This window comes from Coregonus lavaretus, assembly GCF_964263955.1.
Source record: "Coregonus lavaretus genome assembly, chromosome: 2".
NCBI classification, from domain to species: domain Eukaryota; kingdom Metazoa; phylum Chordata; class Actinopteri; order Salmoniformes; family Salmonidae; genus Coregonus; species Coregonus lavaretus.
In genome coordinates this window covers 85453579-85476421 of record NC_139989.1, presented here as the reverse complement: position 1 = coordinate 85476421, position 22843 = coordinate 85453579, and the positions used below count along the sequence as shown (strand labels likewise).

Sequence of the window (22843 nt, the reverse complement as noted above, 5' to 3'; positions counted from 1 at the left end):
CCGAGGGCAGCTTGGGCAGGGGGATAAACCGGGCAGCCTTAGAGAACCGGTCTACCACCACTAGGATGACGGTGTTGCCCTGGGATAGAGGAAGTCCCGTAACAAAGTCCAGAGAAAGGTGTGACCATGGCCTTCGAGGAACAGGTAAGGGATGGAGCAGTCCCTGGGGTCGCTGGCGTGTCGACTTTCCCTGGTTGCACACAGGGCAGGCCTCAACATAGACCTGCACGTCCTTCTTGATGGACGGCCACCAAAACCGCCGTCGGAGGAACTCCAGTGTGCGAGCACTGCCTGGATGGCATGTCAAGGGCGACTCATGACCCCACTGCAAGACGCGGGCCCGAACAGAGAGAGGAACGTACAGGCGACCGGCAGGACCACCGCCTGGATCGGGCTCCTGGACAAGAGCTTCTCGTACCCCTCTTTCTAGTTCCCACTGAAGAGGTGCGACGATCCTAGACCTCGGAATAATCGATGCCAAGGGCTTCTCTTGTACCTCGGGAGAGTAGACTCGAGACAGAGCATCCGGCTTGACGTTCTTGGTGCCAGGTCGGTAAGTCAGGAGGAACTGGAATCGATTAAAGAAAAGAGACCATCGTGCTTGCCGAGGGTTCATCCGCTTAGCCTGTTGGAGATATTCCAGGTTCTTGTGGTCTGTGAGAACCTGGAAAGGGTGCTGAGCCCCCTCAAGCCAATGGCGCCACTCCTCCAAGGCCAGTTTTACCGCAAGCAACTCTAGATCCCCCACGTGGTAGTTGCGCTCGGCCTCAGACAGGCGGCGAGACATGAAGGCACAAGGGTGTAATCTCCCATCCGCACCCCTCTGTGACAGGACGGCTCCTACCCCCACTTCTGAGGCGTCCACCTCCACCACGAAAGGTCTTTCTGGGTCAGGGGTCACCAGAATCGGAGCAGAAGTGAAGCGGCGCTTGAGATCCTCGAAGGCCCCTGCTGCTTCCGGACCCCAGTGAATCTTGGTCCCTCCTCCCTTGGTAAGCGTCGTCAAGGGGGCTACCACCGAGCTGAAATTCTTGATGAACTTCCGATAGAAGTTAGAAAAGCCAATGAACCGTTGAACCTCCTTGACCGTGGCAGGTGTGGGCCAATCGTGGACCGCCTTGACCTTCTTGGGATCCATCTCTAGGTGCCCGGGAGTGACAATAAACCCGAGAAACTGAGTCTGAGAAACATGAAATTCACACTTCTCAGGCTTAACGTAGAGGTGATTGTCAAGGAGCCTCTGGAGAACCCGGCTAACATGCCCCTCATGCTCCTTCAGTGACCTCGAGAAGATGAGGATATCGTCCAGGTACACGAAGACGAACAGATTAAGCATATCCCGGAGAACATCATTAATCAGGGCTTGGAATACTGCGGGGGCATTGGTGAGCCCGAACGGCATCACCCGATATTCATAGTGCCCCGTGGGCGTGTTGAACGCCGTCTTCCATTCGTCTCCTGGCCGGATCCGCACGAGATGGTAAGCATTGCGGAGATCCAGCTTAGTAAAAATGGAAGCCCCTTGAAGCAGCTCAAAAGCAGTGGCCATGAGAGGAAGGGGGTATCGATTCCGAACCGTGATCTTGTTGAGTCCCCGGTAATCAATACAAGGCCTAAGACCCCCGTCTTTCTTTTCAACAAAAAAGAAGCCCGCCCCAGCCGGGGAAGTAGAGGCAAAGATGAGGCCGGCTGCCAAGGACTCCTTAATGTAGGTGTCCATAGCTGCGTGCTCGGGGGAGGACAAGGAAAAGATCCGACCTCTAGGAGGGCAGCACCCAGGGAGTAGATCAATGGCACAGTCATACGTGCGATGAGGCGGTAAGGCAGTAGCCCGGGCCTTGCTGAACACTGCCTTGAACCGATGGTAAACACTGGGGACTCGGGAGACGTCAACAGACTCTTGAAATTGGGTACTAGGGGCTGAGGGACTCTGAAGCATGCAGGTGAGTTGGCAAGTGGGACCCCAGCTTAGAATAGTGCCAGTAGGCCAGTCGATCTGGGGATTATGTCTGCATAGCCAAGGGTGACCCAGGATAATAGGATACTCGGGAGAGTCAATGAGATAGAAGGTCTCCTCCTGCTGGTGTTGAGAGATGGTAAGTCGCAGGGACTGAGTCGCCTCAGTAACCTTTCCTGGTTCCAGAGGTCTGCCATCTAAGGCTGTAACTGCCTGGGGTTGAGGAAGTAGTTGGGTAGGGATCTTAAGTTCCTTCGCCAAGGTTACATCCATAAAATCACCTGCGGCACCGGAATCGATCATAGCCTGGACCCGATGCTGGTGGCCCTCCCAGGACAGAGTGGCTGGAATAGCTAGGACCGCGTTAGTAGGAGGAGCTCTAATTTTCCCCATCACAACCCTCCTGTAGCTGGGCGGGGACAGGCGTTTCCCGAAAGCTCGGGGCAAGTGGAGCGGAAGTGGCCGGCAACCCCGCAGTAGAGGCACCGACGCTCCCTCATGCGACGTTCCCTTTCGTTGGGAGAAAGCCTGGAACGGCCTAACTGCATGCTCTCCGGGGAATCCTGGGGCAGTTCAGGAGCCGGGGCAGCTCTGAATGACGGAGTCCAAACAGGAGAAACAGAGCTGCTCAGAGGAACTTGGGACTGAGACACCTGACGGCGAGCCGTTCTCCGCTCTCTTAGACGATTGTCCAGGCGGATGGCCAAGGCTATGAGGGACTCGAGATCTCCAGCTGGTTCTCGGGTGGCTAACTCATCTTGAAGGGGCTCAGATAACCCTCCCTGAAAGCAGACCCTCAGCGCTTCATCATTCCATCCGCTCCTTGCTGCTATGGTCCGGAAATCAATGGCAAAATCTGCCGTGCTTCGGGAGCCCTGACGGAGAGACAGTAGGCGCTTGGAAGCCTCCCGCCCACTGACAGGATGATCGAACACCCGCTTGAACTCTTCTACAAATGCAGCGTGGGAGTCACAACAGGCCTCCTGGGACTGCCACACCGCAGAAGCCCAGGCGAGCGCCCTTTCTGAAAGAAGGGTAATGATGTAGGCAATCTTGGAACGGTCTGTGGGAAAACTTGAGGGTTGGAGCTCGAAGGTGAGGGAGCATTGGGTGAGGAAACCCTGGCAAGAGCTTGGATCCCCAGAAAAGGGCTTGGGAGGTGGTAGTCGGGGCTCCGCCAACCGAGAAGGCCTGTCGTCACTGGGGGGTGACCTGGGGGAAGGGAGAGGACCAGGGAGGCGTTCAAAGAGCTGGCGAAGGGCACTCATCATTTCGGCCAAGAGTTGAGAATGACTAGCCATCAGCTCCTCTTGTCGGCTGAGAACGGCTTCATGGCGCTGGAAAGAAGCCTCATGTCGAGTGATCACCGCCAACAGGTCCTGGGAACTGAGTGTTTCTGGGTCCATGATTGACTTGGTTATTCTGTCACAAGCCGGGCTAGAACTCCGGTCTCAGATGTGTAGAGCTGGGGGTACTACCCCTTAGCCACAGAGGAGAAGTTGTAGGACCCAAATGAAACACCCAAGGCAATACTCCAGGCAAGTAGATTTAATGTTCCAAAACAGGAGGCAAAACAAAACAACTCCACGAGGGGAGAAAAACAAACTAAAGATAACTTCGAACAACTTACTAGGACTGACACGGTGGGACAAAGCAGGAGACACATAGTCAGGACGCAATAACCAAGTGAGAAACAAGGGGAAAACACACAGCTAAAATACTAAAGGGAAAACAAGGCACAGGTGACCTGGATCAAACTAATGAGGACACATGAGGAAGAACAAAGGCAGAGGGGAACACAGCTGACCTTTAGAGGCCAGGAGACAAACAGGAGAAGCAGGAAGCTGACAAATTGATCATTAGAAAACCCTTTTGCAATTATGTTAGCACAGCTGAAAACTGTTGTGCTGGTTAAAGAAGCAATACAACTGGCCTTCTTGAGACTAGTTGAGTATCTGGAGCATCAGCAATAGTGGGTTCGATTACAGGCTCAAAATGGCCAGAAACAAATAACTTTCTTCTGAAACTCATCAGTCTATTCTTGTTCTGAGAAATGAAGGGTATTCCATGCGAGAAATTGCCAAAGAAACTGAAGATCTCGTACAACGCTGTGTACTACTACCTTCACAGAACAGTGCAAACTGGCTCTAACCAGAATAGAAAGAGGAGTGGGAGGCCCCGGTCCACAACTGAGCAAGAGGACAAAATACATTAGAGTGTCTAGTTTGAGAAACAGACGCCTCACAGGTCCTCAACTGGCAGCTTCATGAAATAGTACCCGCAAAACACCAGTCTCAATGTCAACAGTGAAGAGGCGACTCCGGGATGCTGACCTTCTACGCAGAGTTGCAAAGAAAAAGCCATATCTCAGACTGGCCAATAAAAAGAAAAGATTAAGATGGTCAGTATCCCGGAGTCGCCTCTTCACTGTTGACGTTGAGACTGGTGCTTTGTGGGTATTAGGGGTTTTATTTACTCCACCCAACACAAACACATTTATATAAATACAAAAGGGATGTAACCCAAACACAGAGGGAGGTGTAACCTCTACACGGGACGAGAATGCACAATACTCGGTATGTAAAACTGTAATACAATGTACTCACCAGACCAACGGACATGGGACAATAATGGACAAGGACAATGGGGAACAGAGGGCCCATATATACACATACTAATCAGGGGGAATGGGAACCAGGTGTGGTAATGAGACAAGACAGTCTGGGGTTGGTGGTAATGATCCATGTCAGTGGTGCCTAGAAAGCCGGTGATGTAGACCTCCGGAGCTGGTGAACGGAATGAGCAGCAGTACCGGGGGGATCCGTGACACTAACATTATATTTATTATTGTGATAGTTAAGTAAAAACAACAGTTCATCTTCCAAATGGCATTTCCCATTGTTATGAGGAGTTTCTCTGGTATGGAGTACTTCAGGATGTAAGAGAATATGGGACACAGATGGAGAGTTGATTCATCTTTATTTAATTCAGTACTGGATTCAATGACAAGCTGTACGGGCTTAGCCTCTTGTCATATGAATGAATTCCATAGAAAACCTCTCAGTATATATAATGCTCTCCGAGCTACTTCTATCCCACAATAGTATCCCCATACATGGTATCGTGTGGCACCCTAGCCAGGCCATTCCATCACGTACTCCTTCTAAGATTAGTGATCATTCACCCGTGACATCAATAACACATGGCGTATCCTCCTCCTCTGTCCCTCACATACAGCTAATGATTTTACATACATTAATAAATCCTTTATCAAAAGTCGTTATATCAATCCACCCTTTTCATTATGTTGATGTTGTAAGTGAAATGCCACAGATATAACATTACTTGAACCAAACAAACCAAACATACAAATGAATTCTTAACCTCCTGACATCATTCCAGAAAATACATTGATTCATGACAATGTGTAAGTTACATGGAGATTATAATATAGTCAAATGAATATATCCCAATAAAAATATCTTCTGTCTTGCCATCCATGTTCCTATTGAATTATCATGTTCCTATTGAACAGCATTCAAATTACCATATTCCCCCACAATCTTTGCATCTCTATTCATACTCTTAATACCTTCCTATATGTCTCTAATATTTCCCATAGCTTTAGTTAAATTCCCAATACCTTCCTATTCTGATGGCCAATATGTCCAACATGCATCTCCCCCTATAATCACATACATTCCCCCTTTATCTACTGTAATAGCATCCAATGCTATGCCATTATCAATTGCATAGTGTCCAATGAGTGACATTTCAGACCCAATTGCTTGACAATCCAAGACTGTTAATAGGTACAATGTTCAACTCTGTTCAACCCTGACTCTGGTCCCATAATATGCCTGAGGAGAGATACACAGGATAACACTCTGGTCCCATAATATGCCTGAGGAGAGATACACAGGATAACACTCTGGTCCCATAATATGCCTGAGGAGAGATACACAGGATAACACTCTGGTCCCATAATATGCCTGAGGAGAGATACACAGGATAACACTCTGGTCCCATAATATGCCTGAGGAGAGATACACAGGATAACACTCTGGTCCCATAATATGCCTGAGGAGAGATACACAGGATAACACTCTGGTTTCAGTCACTGATGAATCAGTACAGCCCTGGACTAGTTATGATTGAGGAATTCAACCCAAAGGTCAGATCAAATGGAAATAGCATATACATTCCTATGTCACAAATACCAAAACCCCATTATAGGAACCAATTAAGTTGTTGCCTAGCAACATAGATATGTACCACTCTAAACATCCATATCAATACCTCCCTCCTTGGGAATACATAGTCACCTATCAATACCTCCCAATACTTCAAATGTATATAGTGACTAATATGTGAATACGTTAACTTAATAATCAACATGTTGATGATATCAGTCACAATCCTTACATTAACTTACATGTTTCAACCAGTAAGATTCAAAAGTTTCTACTCGAAATAAATCATATAATTGTATCCTAAGACATTACAATAAGGTATCGCTGTTTTAACCATAATATCTATTTACGACAGTTATCTCGCAATTGTACAAGCAATACCCTTCATGTTGAAAATAGTTTCAACATCTTTAGTTACTAATATGTACTAATTATTTACTTAAATCACTCAGTCATCTTATAAATTATAATCAAAACCAAATTACTTATCTCAACCAAATTTAGAATGACAATTCTTATTGATTCACTTGGTCCTATCACTCAAAATTAAAACCCTCAACTTTGGCACCCATTACAAGTGTCAGAATGTACACTTGTATTAACATACAGTATAAATATCCATAATTCTATTATGACCTTCCTCATCCTGAGAATAACTACAGATCATCATCTCAATGCATTGTTAGTACTATTAATTTAACAGTGTATATACCTCCTACCCAAATTAGCACATTTAGATAAATCCAAATCTATTATGGACACAGCTAACCAACCCCTTCCTTCCCCGGCACTTAAATCTTCTGGCGTCTCTTCATGATGTTCTTCAGACAGCTTCATTGTTCTAAATGAATTGCCCATGACAATGTCACAACTACAACGTCTCATCCGAGTCACCACCATCTCTACAACCTCATTGTGTCTTGTCCATTTGCCAACCAGTATACCAACAACATGAGAAATGTTGTATTTGAACAGATCTTTCTCCATTCTCACTCAATGGTGGACTCCTGTCCCACTCCCTCCAGATGATAAAAAACATGAGAGAAGATCCGTTGCCAGCTTGGATTGTCTGTTGTAGACCGGTCGCAGGTAGAAGTGGAGGAACGTCTTCAACGCCTCTGATGTTCATCTTCAGCCGGTTCACAGGTTGTTTCTTTTTAACCCTCCCGTTGTCCTAGGGTCAAAATGACCCGCCACTGTGTTGAACCAACTTTCTTTAATATTTATATTTTGGGGATCAATTGTGAGAAGGAGGCAGTGAGACTTTAAAGAAAGTATCACTGCCTCCTTCTCACAAATGATCCAAAAAATATAAAAATTAAAGAAAGTTGGTTCAACACAGTGGCGGGTCATTTTGACCCTAGGACTATGGGAGGGTTAAGGTTCACACCATTCTAGACCAAATGATCCCTGCTATGCATCAAGACACCATCTGTATTTACCTCAAGAGAAGACAGAACACAACAGTTTAATTGAGTTCATTTCTAATCCAAGAAATCCAAGAAAGCATTGACTATATGACAAATTATTACGTTTGACCAATTATTCTTAATACCAATTTCTAATATACTCCCCAATTTATGTTAGGTAAACCCTCCACAGATATAGAAATGAATGGTGTGACAGTCAGGTGATTCTTGAAATTCTGGAAGATCTTGAAGTTCTTGGAGGTGTGTCCCTCCGCCGAGGGAATCAGCCATCACACGTAGCACATCAGTAGCATTCCCCTTGCCATCGTCTCCCATCACCTGATCCTTGTCAGCTCCAGCATCCTCAGCTCCCTCATCTCTAGGTCGTCGGTTTCCTCCTAGTACTCTGTTGCAGTGGTTTAGATGATACCAGGTCAATCTCCCCTCTATCCATACATCCGTTGGTGTAGACTGGGTGACGATGTATGGTCCTTTTAGCTCTGACCCTTCTTCCGTCACTAGGGTCTAGGATCATGCAGAGTCCTTCTCCATTTCTCAACATGGCTCTGTGGAGTGTGTCCTTCTCCATTTCTCAACATCGCTCTGTGGAGTGTGTCCTTCTCCATTTATCAACATGGCTCTGTGGAGTGGGTCCTTCTCCATTTATCAACATCGCTCTGTGGAATGTGTCCTTCTGGCAGCGTACCAATAGGGATGTTGAGAATCCCTGCTGCAAAGACACACAGACACAGACAGACACAAAATAAAACATCTTCCTTCTCTGGGTTGGCACACTCCTACAGTGGGATAGATGCAGGTATCTCTCTCTGGTACTTTCCCCTCCATAGAGGTAACCAGCAACACCTAGTACTGACCTCCCCACCTGGGTTTTGTCCATCTCTGACTTCTTTAATCTTTTACTGCCAGTCTCCAGGGTGCATACAATGCCCAGATTCTCCTGTTAGGTTTGGCAGAGAAGCCTTCACCCGTGGGAAGTCTTAGGCACATTGTTAGGTGAGACACCATATGCTACCATACCCTGTCTTCTTATCAGTCAGGAGAAGCCTTGATATTAGGAAGTGCACATTTTTTGCATCTTGTTATAGGTCAGTAGTTTCATAAACAGGCCTCCCCTACATCCTGCCTTCTACCACAAATACATTTTCACCTAAAACATGTCATCAAACCCATAACACATTAATTACTACTGCTCATATTCTTAATACAATTTGCATATTTACCAAAAAGCCTTATGCGAGCAGTACTTCCCCCCTTTGGACACATGACTCACATCGTGATTAATGCATTCAAAAAACCAAAATAACAACATTGCCTGTTAAACCAAAATAATAAATGAAATTAAAATGACAACATTTGATAATACCTTAACTTAATTGCATCCCATTAAGTAATTGAAGTAATATCAACATTGACTAGCGCCATGTGTTCCTCATTCAGGACTAGCTCTCTCACTCTGACCTTATTATGGTCTGAATCATAGATATGACTTTTGCCAAATTATACAATTCTTCATAATTATCAGTATTATAAATTACCCTCAACTCTGTATAATAAATTACCTACCTCTTCGAGGTAAAATGAAGCTCTGATTTACTCTTAATGGAGACTGTTTTTCCAGATATCGGTCTACTAAGTTGGCTATCCATGACTTTTATTAGTTCATCCAATATTAGTAATCAAATACTTGAATCAAATCCCCAACTTGATCTTTATTTAAATTTAGTTAGCCTATTTTGTCATTGGTGCCATGATTCAACATGATCGCTCTGAGCATTTGTTGATGAATCACAGCACCATGTTATTGTCTTATTTGCTACTTCTCCTTACATCTGTTTACGTACTTGAATACCACTCATCTGTTCCCCTCAACAAAATATTGCATTTTAAACGTTCGTTACAGCTCAGCTTTACCACAGATAAGCAGAATTTAACCTATTAAAAAAATGAAAGTCTGCTTACCTGTCAGTTCGGCTGTAAACTGCATCCTGTTCGTTTAGACGCCAATCTGTTATGACGAGTTTCTCTGGTATCTCGTACTTCAGGATGTAAGAGAGTAGTCGACCACTTAGATGGAGAGTTGATTCATTGTTATTTAATGGTTACAGTACTGGATTCAATGACAAGCGGTACGGGCTTAGCCTCTTGTCATCTGAATGACTTCCATAGAAAACCTCTCAGTTTATATAATGCTCTCCGAGCTACTTCCATCCCACAGTTGCCAACCATTATTGAGTGTCACTCATCTCCTACAATAGGATCCCCATACATAGTATCGTGTGGCACCCAGAGCAAGGCCATTCCATCACGTACTCTTTCTAAGATTAGCAACAGTGGCCCCTAATCTATCTTGGCACGCCGACCTTCTGGCCCCCCATCCGTGACCGACACAACACATGGCGTGTCCTTCTCCTCTCTCTCACCTACAGCTGATGACTTTAAAGACATTAATAAATGCTGTATCAAAAGACGTTATATCAAACACCTTCCTAATATTTAGTTACCTCCCCACTTTTGCCCTCAGAACAGCCTCAATTCATTGGGGCATGGACTCTACAAGGTGTTGAAAACGTTCCACAGGGATGCTGGCCAATGTTGACGCCAATTCTTCCCCCAGTTGTGTCAAGTTGGCTGGATGTCCTTTGTGTGGTGTACCATGAGCGTGAAAAACCCAGCAACGTTGCAGTTCTTGACACAAACTGGTATGCCTGGCACCTACTACCATAACCCGTTCAAAGGCACTTAAATATTTTGTCTTGCCCACTCAATTGTCTCCAGGCTTAAACATCCTTCTTTAACCTGTCCCGTCCCGTTCATCTACAAGTGACATCAATAAGGGATCATAGATTTTCACCTGGATTCACCTGCTCAGTCTGTCATGGAAAGAGCAGGTGTCCTTAATGTTTTGTCCACTTAGTGTAAATTGCACAATAATGATCCATTGATGGATTTTCTTATGTAGTCTATTGTTTTCTCTGTATTGAACCTGCCTGCCACCCGCCCGCCTGGGGACTGTGGGTTATGAGACAACCCCCGCATCACTAGCTTGCATGTTCTGCAGCCTTGTAGAGATAGGGAGGGGATGACTGGGAGGCAGGTTGGCATTTATTGTCATGAATCTTGCCCTGGAGGCAGTTCTGCAAAGTGGTCACTAGCTGGCACAGGCATAAAGTAATAATATCTGATTTTAATGCTAACCTTAACCTCAGTGCTAATCCTTACCTTAAATTAAGACCATAAAACACAATTATTTTCCACAAATGTTTACGATATACCCAATTTTGACTTTGCAGCTGGCATATCTACAGGAAATCGTGCAGTTCTGCCTCCAGGGCAAGATTCATGACAAAAGTCAACCTGTGACTGGGAGAGGACAATGTAAAATCGATAATGAAATTGTTTAACTTGCTTTTTCTTGTTTAAAGTATGTTTTATTATGAAAAGTACAATATATCCATGTACAATTGTACAATTATGGAGCATATGTCCATATACAATTATACAATTAGTTTTTCAACATAAAATATATGCAACAAATTATCACATTGGTATTTCAACAGTGTTATCGTAAGAGTTTAAATGGTTAAACAGAGGATACATCTAAAACAATATAAAACAAGTGCAGTATGTTCTGAGTATGTTACTTTAACATCAACTCATAACGTCCCACTATAACTTCATGGGAGTCTAGGGGAAAGACTGCATGTTGCTTTGGGTGGATTCATCAACATTTGCAGAATATTCCTGTAATGTCAGATGGCATCTTGTCAGACGGCAACAGCCTAGTCGGCTGCAGACACTCATAAGGAGATCAAGTAGTTTATTTGCCATTTGCAGGTATTAAAAATGTCAGTGATGTTCTAAAAGTATGGTGAAAACAGTTTAGGTTGCTTGATTTAACAGGCAGATAGAACTGGGATAGAAGCTGTTCTGGAACCTGGGATCCAGAAACTGCCTAGCAACCACTGGTCCTCACTAGACTGGTGCCCTGCATGTCTATTTGTTCATTGGAGTTTATCAGGTTTTGAAGTGATGTCTGTGTTTGTTGGACACTTAGTGCTGGAATGAGGTGTCTGTTTGTTCCCAATTCTATCAGAAATGATGGTCCTCATTTGAAGGTCCTGTGTCAAGGTCCTCACTATTATAGGAAGATGTGTGAGTGTGTGTCCAGTGTGTGTGTGTCCAGTGTGTGTGTGTGTCCAGTGTGTGTGTGTCCAGTGTGCATGTGTGTCCAGTGTGTGTGTGTCCAGTGTGTGTGTGTCCAGTGTGTGTGTCTGTGTGTGTGTGTCTCCTGTGTGTGTGTCCAGTGTGTGTGTGTGTGTGTCCAGTGTGTGTGTCCAGTGTGTGTGTGTGTGTCCATTGTGTGTTTATTCAGTGTGTGTGTCCAGTGTGTGTCCTGTGTGTGTGTGTCCAGTGTGTGTTTGTGTCCAGTGTGTGTGTGTGTCCAGTGTGTGTGTGTGTGTGTGTGTGCGTCCAGTGTGTGTTTGTGTCCAGTGTGTGTGTGTGTGTGTCCAGTGTGTGTGTGTGTCCAGTGTGTGTGTGTGTGCGTGTGCGTGTGTCCAGTGTGTGTGTGTGTGTGTGTGTCTCCTGTGTGTGTGTCCAGTGTGTGTGTGTGTGTCTAGTGTGTGTAGTGTGTGTGTATCCAGTGTGTGTGTCCAGTGTGTGTCCAGTGTATGTGTGTGTGTCCAGTGTGTGTGTATGTGTCCAGTGTGTGTCCAGTGTGTGTCTGTGTGTGACCAGTGTGTGTGTGTGTCCAGTGTGTGCGTGTGTGTGTGTGTGTGTGTGTGTGTGTGTGTCCAGTGTGTGTCCAGTGTGTGGGTGTATGTGTCCAGTGTGTGTCTGTGTGTGTGTGTGTGTGTGTGTGTCCAGTATGTGTGTGTGTGTGTGTGTGTGTGTGTGTCCAGTGTGTGTGTGTCCAGTGTGTGTCCATTGTGTGTGTGTGTGTGTCAGTGTTACCATGGTTATTATTTACAGGGACACTGAGGAGTCAACATAAACCCTAAACCCTGGATAGAGGGGCTCAGTGAATGTGGAGTGGAATGTGTTCAGGTGGGTCAGTGTGTCAGAGGAGACTCTGTAGAAGGACAGAGTGCCGGCTGGCCAGTCCAGATACACTCCTACTCTGTGGGAGCTGGAGGAGGGGACGTCTATGGTAGTGGACTTATTATTGTGACAGGCAGAATAACGGTTGTCATGGCAGAACAGACTCCAGGACTTGTCATTGGATCCAATTAGACAGTCACTACCCACTCCTCTCCTGCTGATTCCTTTATATGTCACTCCCATAACAGCACCTCCACTCCACTCTACCTCCCAGTAACAGCGCCCAGTCAGACCCTCTCTACACAGCACCTGTTCCCTGTCCTCAAATCTCTCTGGGTGATCAGGATACGGCTGCTCCTCTCTCCTCCATGTCACCTTTCTGTTCTCCTTAGACAGAGAGAGGAGTCTGTTTACTGTGTTTGGGTTCAGTGTGAGATCACAGACATCTGATGGATGAAACCAGACACAATATTAGAAATCATCATCATTCACATTAGAATGTTAACTCAATTTTCACTAATTCATTTAATGTAGATGTTTCTAGGTATCAAAAAGAGAAGTTAAGGTAACTTGAGACTTGTTGAATGATCATATGTTATACTGTATGGTAATACAAAACACACTTATTCCCATTAATTACACACACACACACATACACATCCTGAACACACACACACATCCTGAACACACACACACACACACACACACACACACACACACACACACACACACACACACACACACTGGAAACACATCCTGAACACACACACATCTTCATGCATGAACACACACACACATTTTCTAATGTAACAGGAACACGCCACACACACACAGACACACACATTGTCAAAGCAACTCTTTGTAAACTTTGGTGTCCCTGATTTGTGCTTCTGTAGAACTACAGCTGATATTTAATATGTAAGTAATGATGGTGGTCTTTGACTTTGACTTCACTTGAATTAAGACTTATTCTTAGTCATATTCTTCACAGCAGTCAACACTCACATTTTCTAAGTCCAGGTTTCATTGTGTTCTCTCCACCATGTCCCACACTGTAGCGGTAAGCAGAAGAACAGACAGTCATTGAGGGATACACCTGAACTCACACACACACACACACACACACACACACACACACACACACACACACACACACACACACACACACACAGTCAGTATATACATTTGTCCAAGTGTGTGTGTGTGTTGTTGGGATTTAATTTGTTTGTTGAAATACAAGATTTTAACCTTTGGATAGAAATTGGTTTCTCAATATTAGATAACTTGTTTGTTGAAATACAAGAATTTAACCTTTGGATGGAAATTGGTGTCTCAATATCAAATAACTTGTTTGTTGAAATACAAGAATTTAACCTTTGGACAGAAACTGTTGGTGTCTCAATATCAGATACCCAGGGTATAGATATTCTACTCAAGGAAGCGGTGAGTGTGACTAACTGTCAGTGGAGTTATCAGCTGTTAAGTCACGATAGGCCGTATCTCTGTGGTTTTACTAAGAAGAACAGAACAAGGAGTAAAGTTGCTATGAAACAGGGCTGATTAAGGACATCAATTTGAGGACATCTGCCAGAGACAGAACTACGCCTGGCAACTCAGCGCCTAGGGGTTGGGACCAACGAACAGGCGGCAAGTCTAAACCACGCCCAGCCTCTGCTCTGACAGGCCTCTTCAGAAACAGGAACTATCTCTGTCAAGGGTATTTAAGGAAGAACATGTGAGACAGCCGCCAGTTCTCTGACCTCCCTGCGTGGTGCATCAGTGAGCCGGTATACGAACCCTCATACTTATCATTTATACATTTGCATTTAATAAACTTAGCTTGATTTGCAATAACTTCAATGATGTCTTTCATTCCAATACCAGACTTGAATTGACGCACTCTTACAGTGTGTCCAGTGTGTGTGTGTGTGTACAGTGTGTGTGTGTGTGTGTCCAGTGTGTGCGTGTTTGTTTCCAGTGGGTGTGTGTGTGTCTGTCCAGGGTGTGTGTCCATTGTGTGTGTGTGTGTGTGTATGTCTAGTGTGTGTGTGTGTGTGTCTAGTGTATGTGTGTGTGTCTAGTGTATGTGTGTGTCCAGTGTGTGTGTGTGTGTCCAGTGTATGTGTGTGTCCAGTGTTCGTGTTTGTGTGTGTGTGTGTGTGTGTGTGTGTGTGTGTGTGTGTGTGTGTGTGTGTGTGTGTGTCCAGTGTGAGTAAGTCTGTGTGTTTGTGTGTGTGTCCAGTGTGTGTTTCTGTTTGTGTGTGTGTCCGGTGTGTGTCCAGTGTGTGTGTGTGTGTGTGTGTCCAGTGTGAGTAAGTCTGTGTGTTTGTGTGTGTGTGTGTCCAGTGTGTGTTTCTGTTTGTGTGTGTGTCCGGTGAGTGTCCAGTGTGTGTGTGTGTGTGTGTGTGTGTGTGTGTGTGCGTGTGTGTTCAGTGTGTGTGTGTGTGTGTGTTTGTAGAGTGTGTGTGTGTGTGTGTGTGTGTTTGTCTAGTGTGTGTGTGTGTGTGTCCAGTGTGTGTGTTTGTCCAATGTGTGTGTGTGTGTGTGCGTCCTTTGTGTGTGTGTGTGTCCTTTGTGTGTATGTGTCCAGTGTGTGTGTTTACAGTGTGTGTGTGTGTGTGTGTGTGTGTGTGTGTGTCCAGTGTGTATGTGTGTCCAGTGTGTGTGTGTGTGTCCAGTGTGTGTACTGATACACTTGCACACACACACACAACACATGACACACACACACTGGACACACACACACACACACACACACACACACTGGACACACACACACACACACACAGTAGTTATATAACTTAGTCCAAGTGGTGGTCAGAATGTTTGTCTTAACTAGCCTGATAACTCCAACATGTCTGATATGAACATTGACATAAACCCTCTACATACTTGAGTTTCTCCAGTCTGCAGTGTGGATCCTCCAGTCCAGCAGAGAGCAGTCTGACTCCTGAGTCTCCTGGGTGATTGTAGCTCAGGTCCAGCTCTCTCAGGTGTGAGGGGTTTGACTTCAGAGCTGAGACCAGAGAACCACAGCCTTCTTCTGTGACTAGACAGCCTGACAGCCTGCAAAGAGTCAAATCATATTAAAATCACACTGCCATTATTTGGTGGTGAGTAATTGTACAACATTTTACATGTTTAGATATATCAGTGTCCTGAAACCTGCCATATCTATTCATAAATGAATGTATTATTATTAGAAATTATCATAATATTGCTTGTAGAAAGAAACATGTATAGTACAAATATTTGAGTAGACTGACCAGAGCAGTTTAAAAAGCAGTATCAGTCAAAAGACAGACAGTGAGGTATCAGATTTAGATTGTATTGAGTATACAGTCCACACCATATCTATTTTGACAGTGAAGATAACATTTATATTTGGCTCTATAATCCAGCATTTTGGATTTGAGATCAAATGTTTCATATGAGGTGACAGTGTATAATATCACCTTTTATTTGAGGGAACTTTTATACATATCTGTTTCACCTTTTAGAAAAATAAAAACCCTTTATGTATCTAGTCCCCCTTTTTCAAGAAGTCATAAGTATTCTGACCAATTTACTTATAGTGTATTAAAGTAGTCAAGAGTTTAGTATTTGGTCTCAAACTCGTTGGTTGCATTTGCAGTTTGTTTTGGTTGTGTTTTGGGTTATGTTTTGTCCAATAGTAACTGAATGGTGGATGATGACTGGAGTAATTTTCTGTCTAAGTTAGTAGATAACATGTTTCTAAACACTACTAAATTAATCATGATGATGCCTTGATTAAGAACAATCATGAATGAATCATGAATAATAATGAGTGAGAAAGTTACAGAGGCTACAACAAAACATGCTAACCTCTCACCATTACCAATAACAGAGGGGGTATGATCCTTGTTCCTCTGTTACTTTCTCATTCATCATCATTCACGATTCATTCATGATTATTCATAATCATGGTAGCATCCACATGAATGTAGAAGTGTTCAGAAACATCTTCTATTCTTACTGACAATACAAGTGAAGTGACTCCAAAATGACAGGATATTATTCACCATTCAGTTTCTATTGGGAAAAACATCATCTAAAACACAACCAAGACAAACTGCAAATGCATTCAAAAGTTTGTAGATTCACAAGCTTGATGTAATCACTGCAGGCAAAGAATATTCAAAGATCAAACACTAAAACACTAAACATTGGACTAAATTAATTTGTCCAAATACTTATGACTTTTTCAAATGGTAGAACTAGAGAACTACATACATAAAGTCCTTTCATTTCTAAACAGTAACACAGATATGTATGAAAATATCCTCAAATAAAAGGTGACATTCTGTACTGTCGCCTAATATGAAACATTCTATCTCAAATCCAAAATGCTGGAGCATAGCACCAAATGTAAAACTGTAAGCTTCACTGTCCAAACACATATGGTGTGGACTATGTGTGCCTGGTAAACACATGTGGATCTGGTGAACAGTTATCACTTGTTGACTAACTACAGGAATACTGACCTCAGCATCTCCAGTTTACAGTGGGGATTCCCCAGTCCAGCAGAGAGCAGCTTCACTCCTGAATCCTTCAGGTCATTGTTACTCAGATCCAGCTCTCTCAGGTGTGAGGGGTTTGACTTCAGAGCTGAGACCAGAGAAGCACAGCCTTCCTCTGTGACTAGACAGCCTGACAGCCTGCAAAGAGTCAAATCATATTAAAACCACACTGCTATTCTTTGGTGGTGAAAATAGTGGCAGTATATTTTTTTCAACATATTCAGATATTATCAGTGTCCTGAAACATGCCATATCTATTCATAAATGAATGTATCATTATTATACATTTTCAGATTATTGCTTCTAGATAGAAACATGTACAGTGAGGAAAAAAAAAAATCATAATATTGTGTGTAGAGAGAAACATGTATAGTACAAATATTTGAGTAGACTGACCAGAGCAGTTTAAAAAGCAGTATCAGTCAAAAGACAGACAGTGAGGTATCAGATTTAGATTGTATTGAGTATACAGTCCACACCATATCTATTTTGACAGAGAAGCTAATATTTTAAATGAAAGCACTTTATGTATCTAGTCCCCCCATTTGAATAAGTCATAAGTATTCTGACCATTTCACTTATAGTGTATTAAAGTAGTCAAAGGTTTAGTATTTGGTCCCAAACTCGTTGGTTGCATTTGCAGTTTGTTTTGGTTGTGTTTTGGGTTATGTTTTGCCCAATAGTAACTGAATGGTGGATGATGACTGGATTAATCTTCTGTCTAAGTGAGTAGATAACATGTTTCTAAACACTACTAAATGAATCCTGATGATGCCATGATTAAGAAAAATCATGAATGAATCATGAATAATAATGAGTGAGAAAGTTACAGAGGCTACAACAAAACATGCTAACCTCTCACCATTACCAATAACAGAGGGGGTATGATCCTTGTTCCTCTGTAACTTTCTCATTCATCATCATTCACGATTCATTCATGATTATTCATAATCATAGTAGCATCCACATGAATGTAGAAGTGTTCAGAAACATCTTCTATTCTTACTGACAATACAAGTGAAGTGACTCCAAAATGACAGGACATTATTCACCATTCAGTTTCTATTAGGAAAAACATAATCTAAAACACAACCAAGACAAACTGCAAATGCATTCAACAAGTTTGTAGAATCACAAGCTTGATGTAATCAATGCAGGCAAAGAATATTCAAAGACCAAACACTAAAACACTAAACATTGGACTAAATTAATTTGTCCAAATACTTATGACTTTTTCAAATGGGAGAACTAGAGAACTACATACATTAAGTGCTTTCATTTCTAAACAGTAAAACAGGTATGTATGAATACCCTCAAATAAAAAGTTACATTCTGTACTGTTGCCTAATATGAAACAATTTCAAATCCAAAATGATGGAGCATAGCGCCAAATTTTTTACTGTAAACTTCACTGTCCAAACACATATTATGTGGACTATGTGTGCCTGGTAAACACATGTGGATCTGGTGAACAGTTATCACTTGTTGACCAACTACAGGAATAATGACCTCAGAGTCTCCAGTTTACAGTGGGGATTCCCCAGTCCAGCAGAGAGCAGCTTCACTCCTGAATCATTCAGGTCATTGTTACTCAGATCCAGCTCTCTCAGGTGTGAGGGGTTTGAGCTGAGAGCTGAGGCCAACACTTCACAGGATGTGTCTGTGAGTTTACAGCCAGTGAGTCTGTCAACAGAGTAAATACCATGAGGGACAGGTTGTATTAAAATGTTACATTTAGCTTCCCCTGCTTACACTGTTATCCCTGCACTAATAATGTGAACACTGTGTATAGATGTCTCAATGCTACAACTTTTCTGATCCGTTTGTATTACAGTTTGTTTAAGACTTTTCAGCTGATAGAAAGTTTAGTCAGCCAATGAAAATATTGTTGTTCTTACATACAGTAAAGTTTGATCTGAGGGATAGTCACATGAGTACTTACAGAGCCAGTCAGCCAATAGAAATGCTGCTGTAACTACAATGTATTTTGGTGTGGGATATTTCCATCAATACTTACAGAGCTTTCCTGCAGCCTCTCACAGCTGGGAGCAGTCTCCTACGACCCTCCTCTGATGTCTTGTATACCTTCAGGTCAAACACATCCAGAACCTCCTCTGATATCTGTAGCATGTAGGCCAGTGCTGAACACTGAGAATATGTGAGGTTTTTGGATCTCTTCTCTGACCTCAAGTACGCTTGGATTTCCTCCTGTACTGAATGGTCTTTCATCTCTATCAGACAGTGGAAGAGATTGATGCACCTCTCAGGGGAGATGTTCTTCCTCTGCATCACCTTAAGGGATCGGATTGTTTTCTGGACGCTGTCTGGACTGCTTTCTGTCTGTGTCACCAGACCTCGTAGGAGTTTCTGATTGGACTCCAGTGACATGCCATGAAGGAAGCGGACAAAGAGGTCCAGGTGTCCGTTCTTGCTCTCCAAGGCTTTATCCACGGTACTCTTCAGCAGCTCATGCAAGGTTAGCTCTTCAGATGCAGCTCTAGACTTTCTCTTGAGGAAGGGCTTCAGTGCATCCATGTTCTTGGTTGTGTAACAATGGTACATGTAGACAGCTGAGAGAAACTCCTGAATGCTCAGATGAACAAAGCAGTACACCACTCTCTGAAATAACACAGACTCTTCTTTAAAGATTTGTGTGCACACTCCTGAGTACACTGAGGCTTATTTGACATCAATGCCACACTCTTTCAGGTCTTCTTCATAGAACATGAGATTACCCTTCTCCAGATTTTTTAACGTCAGCTTCCCCAGCTTCAGAAGAATTTTCCTATCTGACTCCATGAGCTCCTGTTGATCCATCTCATCTCTTCCATGATATTTCTGGTTCTTCAGGCTGGTCTGAATGAGCAGGAAGTGCATTGACATCTCAGTCAGAGTCGTGGGCATCTCTCTCCTCTTGTCTGTACTCAACATGTGTTCAAGGACTGTTGCAGAAATCCAACAGAACACTGGCATGTGGCACATGATGTGGAGGCTCCTTGATGTCTTTATGTGTGAGATGATTCTGCTGGCCAGGTCCTCATCACTGAATCTCTTCCTGAAGTACTCCTCCTTCTATGGGTCATTGAACCCTCGTACCTCTGTCACCTGGTCAACACACTTAGGGGGGATCTGATTGGTTGCTGCTGGTCGGGAGGTTATCTAGAGGAGAGCAGAGGAAAGAAGATTCCCCTTGATGAGGTTTGTCAGCAGAACATCGACAGACGATGTCTGGGTGACATCAGACACCTTTTCATTGTGCTGGAAATCCAATGGAAGTCTGCTTTCATCCAAACCATCAAAGATGAACATAGCTTTACAGGCAGTGAGTTTCTTTGCATTGCCTATGTCTAGTTCTGTGTGGAAGCCATTTAAAAGTCTGAGAAGACTGTACTGGAGATCTTTAATCAAGTTCAGCTCCCGGAAAGGAAGCACAAATATGATATCCACATCTTGGTTCGCCTTCCCTTCAGCCCAGTCTAGGATGAACTTCTGCACAGAGACTGTTTTTCCGATGCCAGCGATGCCCTTGGTCAGCACAGTTCTGAGGCTTCTCTCTTGGCCTGGTAAGGGTTTAAATATGTCATTGCAGTGGATTGCTGTGTCATGTGAGGTTGGTGTCCTGGATGCTGTCTCTAGCTGCCACACCTCATGTTCATTGTTAACCCCTTCACTCTCTCCTTCTGTGATGTAGAGCTCTGTGTAAATCCTGTTGAGGGGAGTTTGGTTCCCTGCTATTTCCATGCCTTCTATCACACATTCATACCTCCTTTTCAGACTGTCTTTATGGTTTACTATAGCTCTCTGCAGGCTGTCATCCACTACAAGGGAAGAGGAAAAATGATGTGTATCAGAAACATTCATTGACAGGATGAAAAGTGGGCCTTCCACAACTACAGTAACTTCTATTATCTCATAATATTGTAGTTAACTACTGTAAATCATATTAAGGTATTGACTTGGCCCACGTGTGCAAGTGGTCTTACTGTTTTCAGAGCCTCTTGTTTTATTGGGTTGACTCAGCTGCTGTAGTACAGGCCGTGTTCTGGATCTCTTTCTACACTGAGGACAGTCATAGTCTCCTGAAGGAGCAGGTTTCTCCCAGTATCTGGTGATGCACTGTCTGCAGAACCCGTGTCCACAGGTGATAGAGACTGGATCCCTCAGCACCTGCTGACACACTGCACACCTGGAGTGATCCTCTGGCAGAGTAGACCATCCACTACAGAGATAAAGGAGAGAGAGATTGTAGATGTTAATACTGATCCTTTAACAGAGTAGACCATCCACTACAGAGATAAAGGAGAGAGAGATTGTATATGTTAATACTGATCCTCTAACAGAGATAAAGGAGAGAGAGATTGTATATGTTAATACTGATCCTCTAACAGAGTAGACCATCCACTACAGAGATAAAGGAGAGAGAGAGATTGTAGATGTTAATACTGATCCTTTAACAGAGTAGACCATCCACTACAGAGATAAAGGAGAGAGAGATTGTATATGTTAATACTGATCCTCTAACAGAGTAGACCTTCCACTACAGAGATAAAGGAGAGAGAGAGATTGTAGATGTTAATACTGATCCTCTAACAGAGTAGACCTTCCACTACAGAGATAAAGGAGAGAGAGATTGTATATGTTAATACTGATCCTATAACAGAGATAAAGGAGAGAGAGATTGTATATGTTAATACTGATCCTCTAACAGAGATAAAGGAGAGAGAGATTGTAGATGTTAATACTGATCCTCTAACAGAGTAGACCATCCACTACAGAGATAAAGGAGAGAGAGATTGTAGATGTTAATACTGATCCTTTAACAGAGTAGACCATCCACTACAGAGATAAAGGATAGAGAGATTGTATATGTTAATACTGATCCTCTAACAGAGATAAAGGAGAGAGAGATTGTAGATGTTAATACTGATCCTCTAACAGAGTAGACCATCCACTACAGAGATAAAGGAGAGAGAGATTGTAGATGTTAATACTGATCCTTTAACAGAGTAGACCATCCACTACAGAGATAAAGGAGAGAGAGATTGTAGATGTTAATACTGATCCTCTAACAGAGTAGACCATCCACTACAGAGATAAAGGAGAGAGAGAGAGAGAGATTGTAGATGTTAATACTGATCCTCTAACAGAGTAGACCATCCACTACAGAGATAAAGGAGAGAGAGAGATTGTAGATGTTAATACTGATCCTCTGGCAGAGTAGACAATCCACTATAGAGATAAAGGAGAGAGAAAGATTGTAGATGTTAATACTGATCCTCTGGCAGAGTAGACCATCCACTATAGAGATAAAGGAGAGAGAGAGATTGTAGATGTTAATACTGATCCTTTAACAGAGTAGATCATCCACCAATGTTCCCTCAACATTTTTGGGGCACTGAGCAAATTTCTGCTCTTGTGAGCGGAAACTTGAACATTGTGAGAATTCTGAGCAACTTCCGGCGCACGTTTACAGTGAACACTGACGCTGTACCCTTACAGTTGTAGACAGTAGCCAATAGGCTGTACCCTTACAGTTGTAGACAGTAGCCAATAGGCTGTACCCTTACAGTTGTAGACAGTAGCCAATAGGCTGTACCCTTACAGTTGTAGACAGTAGCCAATAGGCTGTACCCTTACAGTTGTAGACAGTAGCCAATAGGCTGTACCCTGACAGTTGTAGAC

The 22843-nt window shown here is 43.4% G+C and overlaps 1 pseudogene across 1 annotated transcript in view; it reads right to left on the bottom strand.

The window, feature by feature from the left end:
- The window catches only part of LOC311141291 (NLR family CARD domain-containing protein 3-like), a 31833-nt pseudogene extending 10460 nt beyond the window's left edge, over window positions 1–21373 (bottom strand). Inside the window, exons 1-5 of the transcript in view lie at window positions 21145–21373; window positions 19179–20979; window positions 18671–18844; window positions 15513–15686; window positions 13626–13672 (exon numbers count right to left, since the gene is read on the bottom strand). The product of the transcript in view is annotated as an NLR family CARD domain-containing protein 3-like (transcript). The remainder of the gene's footprint in view (window positions 1–13625; window positions 13673–15512; window positions 15687–18670; window positions 18845–19178; window positions 20980–21144) is intronic.
- Between the last annotated feature and the right edge of the window lie 1470 nt (window positions 21374–22843).